A 4,435-nucleotide genomic window follows, 5' to 3' on the forward strand; every position below is an offset into this window, starting at 1 on the left:
ATACACAAGACTCAAGCAAACTCAAGCAAACAAAGACCCAGCACAGAACTGTGGAAGTAGGCATCAGACTCCAATCTTATCTGAAGAACTATAGGCAACTGATTACAACTGGATGAGGAAAAGCTAATCTTTTTAAGGAAGTGACTCTAAATAGGCTGACTAGACTCCAGTGGATGAACTTGCACTGAGGGACATCAGTGGATGCTTACTTGACTCGATAGACCTTAACATAAATGATAAAATACATGAAATCCAGTGGAGGGGTATTGGAGGGTGCCAGTGGGAAATGGGTGAAAAGATGATTAAGATGTTGTGGGTGAAATACAGAAAATTTCAATAAAATGTATTAAAAATAAAATGTATTCCCACTGCAAAAAAATAATGAATGAAAAAAGAATCATGTATATTCTTTTGAATATAAAAGGTACCATTTATTATCCAAATAGACAAGAAGCATCTCCTTGTAAAAACATTACAATAATATATTAATGATAAAGAACAATCACTATAGTTTCCAACTAATTATTAAGTCTGGGTTTTGGATGTCAGAAGAAACTAACATCACAGAGACAAACACACATCATTGGCTTAACAATACACCTTCTATCATCGTTTACAATTTATACTTAGTTCAATACTGAAAATTCTACCCTTGTAAAATATCTACTTCAGCAATGCTCAGTGTATTTCCAAAGCTGTTAACTCTTCTTCTCATTTCCTATTTTTCTCACTGAGAATAAACAAACCATACTTGAGCACACTTGCCAATTGCTTAAGTCTCCTAAATTATACCCTCTCTCTAATTTTGTCTACTATAGACATGGAATTTCAATGACTCATGAAATTATGTGGATTTTGATCCTGTCTTCTTTCACTTCCACGGTGTTCACACATGCTGAAGCATGTATTAGCATTTCAGTTTTTGGTGAACAACTTCCTTATGTATGGATGTACCACATATTGTTTATCTGTTCATGAGTTAATGGCACTTAGGTTGTCTCTACTCTTTTTGAAACTATGACTAATGCTACTATGAACATTTTTGTACAAATATCTCTGAACTTATGCTTGCACACCTTTGGTGTATATACTGAGAAGCTAAATTATTGGGATATATGGAATATCTCAGTTTAACATTTTTATAGACCAGCCAACTGTTTTCTTAAGTCCTGAACTATAATCAGTCTTTCCAAAGGAATTGAAAACTATTCTAATCAAATCTCTTGATCATCTGACTGATTTGTAGAAAGCACAGAAGACAGTGGGGGCATGCTGCCCTGCACCATGATTATTCAGTTACTCAGCAAGTCCCCATCAGGGACACATTGGTATGGTGAATTTAGATTCTTCAACAGTTAAGTTGTAAGGCAAGAACAGGTAAGGAAGGAGTACCTGCTGATGAAGAGCACATGGTGCATTTATAGATCAGGCAGAAGAGACAGAAGTTCTGAAATACCTGGAGATGATGAATAGGACATCAGGCATGATGCCTCACTTCTGTAATCCCAGCATTTGGGAGGTGGAGGCAGGAGGATCAGGAGTTCAAACCAGCCAGCCTTGTCTACATAGTGAGCTTGAGGCCAATCTGGGCTGCATGATACCCTGCCTTTTTTTTTTTTAATTTGCTTTTCTAGGATTTTTAAGTAACTAGAAGAAAAGTTTAGTTACTAAAATGCAAAGATTTTCCAATTCAGTTCTAGAGTCAGTTTATTTTTAAAAATTTCTTTGTTCATCGGTTGCTGTATGCATGCACTATCTGATGCTATATAGAAGCATTTAAGCCTCAGGTCAATAAGAGAAACTTCTTTGATAAGAAAAATACATTTGAATAAATTGGCATGTTCTCTACAAGTCACTGGTTCCTTAATAAAATCTTGGTCCCAATAAATTCCATTATAATTTTAAAAGGTGACGACTTATTCATATTAGTGTTATTTTAACCACCTATAATTTCATGTAACTTCTAAGTAGCCACTTTAAAATCTTTGTGTTTAGAACAGTTTTAATTTCAGAGCATCTTGAAAAGAAGGTACAGAGATTTCCCTGTATATCCTTGCTTCCACACTTATTTAGTCTGTTCTCAATATTTTCCTCCAGAGTGTGTATCTGCTACAGTGGATGAAGGCTCATTGATTCATCCTTCCTCAGAGTCCATGGATTTTATAAGGGTTTATCCTGTGTTATATATGGCATGAGCTTGAACAAATGTATAATGGCATGTATCTACCATAATATCACTGGCAAAAACGATCTGTGTTCTATCTATTCATGCCTCTCCCTCGCCCAGTGCCTGGCGTCTACTGATTCTGCTACTGTCTCTAGTTTTGCTTTTCTAGAATATCATATATCTGCCTTTATACAATCTATAGCCTTTTCAGGTGTCTTCTTCCTCTTAGTGATACACATTTAAGTTTCTTCCATGTCTTGTATGTGTGAGTACCTGCATACATGTTTATGTGTGTGCACATGGAGGGCAGAGGTCAACCTCAGCTCTTATTCTTTAGGAACTTTCCATCTGTTTTTGAGACATGGTTTCTCACTAGTATCTGGAGCTCACCAATTCGGTGAACTCAGATCCTCCTGCTTGTGAGAGGAGTGCTTTACCTTCTGTTCTGTCTCCCTAGCCTACCTCCATAAATTTTAATACCTTGACAATTAATAGCTGTTTTTTCTGAACCCCAGTTCTAAATGTTTGTACTTACTTTACTCTCATAAACATCAACATAAACTAATTTATTGTGAGGAAAAGTCCTTGTCCTCCAAAATAGCTCCTAATATCCTTAAATCACAAAAAATGATGGATTGACACAGAATCAAGCAAATTATTATGATACCCATAGAAAGAGCAGGGCAAAACTTTAGGTGATTGTTATAATTTTTTAAAGAAATTCCATTCACATCTGGATACTTTAAAATCATTTGAGAAAAAAATAAAAGAACAACAATAAAAAAGTATCCTACATAGAAAAAGCTTTAGAATTTCCTGAGTTTAGAGCCTGACTCTAATGTGGGAAATAGCTATTTTCTCTCAGAAAATGACACTTGACTGGATCTTTCTTTTTCAGTCTAAGCTTTAAACTACTCCTGTTCTCTTTAAGCTGGTTTCCTCTGTGACAGCTGGAGAGAGAGCAAATTCATCTCACTTTGGCTGCTGAATCTCCTAAGCACATACCTGAGATGCATGGAAGAGCAGCTTCCCAACCAATGCCATTAGAACGAGGCCCTTTCCAAACCAAGGAATGCGGCCAGCAAATTGGCTCTGTGAGTGGAGCCTGGCTTTGCTTTGAATTAGTCGATGCCATACAAGCCATCATAATGGAATGGAAAATAAGGTTCTTTTTCCCATTTGTGTGGTACACACTTCTAGTCACTTAGTGATAGTGGGAGAATAGAAATGCTAATTAGAAGTTCACATTCCAATGCATTTCTGTCTGCAAGAATACCTTGGTTTCTGGAGGATTTGGTAATTTGAAAAGCAGCCTTTCAGGACAGCAATAATGGGACTATGGAAATAAGAAAAATGACTGGAAAATTACAAAGGAGGCACAGCTCTATTAAAAATGTTTTCACTCTTATCTCATGTTTCTCTATAAATACTAATAAAATAGACTTTTGAATAAAATCTAATTGTTTTGCTGTAGCTGAGCCCTCAGCACCTGCTAGTTACATGGGGTATGTTTCCATTAGTAGTGACCCTGGCTACTCAACCCTATCTTGAATCCATCCTGTCTTCATTAAACTTTGCATTGTCTTCTCACTAGTTGGAGTATAATTTTCTCCAACTTAGTTTGGCCTTCAGAGTAACTGACCCCCAGAAGGAAACAGAAGTGATTGTCCTCCACTTTGACCACGAGCACTTTCTACCTTGTCTTTGTTCTCTGACTATTCTACATTCTCCAGAAAAGAACTAGAGAATGGAAGACAGATTGAGAGTAGAAACCACAGTCACTGGCTTTCAGCCAGCACCACATAGCATTGGTTAGATGAAATCTATATAAGTATGAGAAATGAGCATCCTTTTATGCTTCTCAGATCTTTGGTAGTTTGCTACATATTAGTGACCCATAAATCATCGCTTTCCATGCTTGCCAGCCTTCATATAAAGTGTGTCTTCTACCTGGACTGCTCCTGTTTTCTCTCCTCTCTCTACTCCTTAATGACAGAACCTGCTATTCAACATATGTGTTTTGACTTCACTTCTTCCTGCAAATGTCTCTTTACTTTTTCTTTTTCTTTTTTGCTGTATTAGCATTTTATTTTTCAGGGTGCACCTATAAATATTAATTTTATTTTTAGTGAATTTTCACAATTTTCATAGAATATAATATGAGCGTATTTAGATCCCCTCTCCTATCTGCACCTCCCCTCACTGTCCCTTACCCAATTTAATGTACATTCATATATATATATATGTATATATATATATATATATATA

Source organism: Nannospalax galili, unplaced genomic scaffold, assembly GCF_000622305.1.
Source record: "Nannospalax galili isolate Female #2095 unplaced genomic scaffold, S.galili_v1.0 scaffold406, whole genome shotgun sequence".
NCBI classification, from domain to species: domain Eukaryota; kingdom Metazoa; phylum Chordata; class Mammalia; order Rodentia; family Spalacidae; genus Nannospalax; species Nannospalax galili.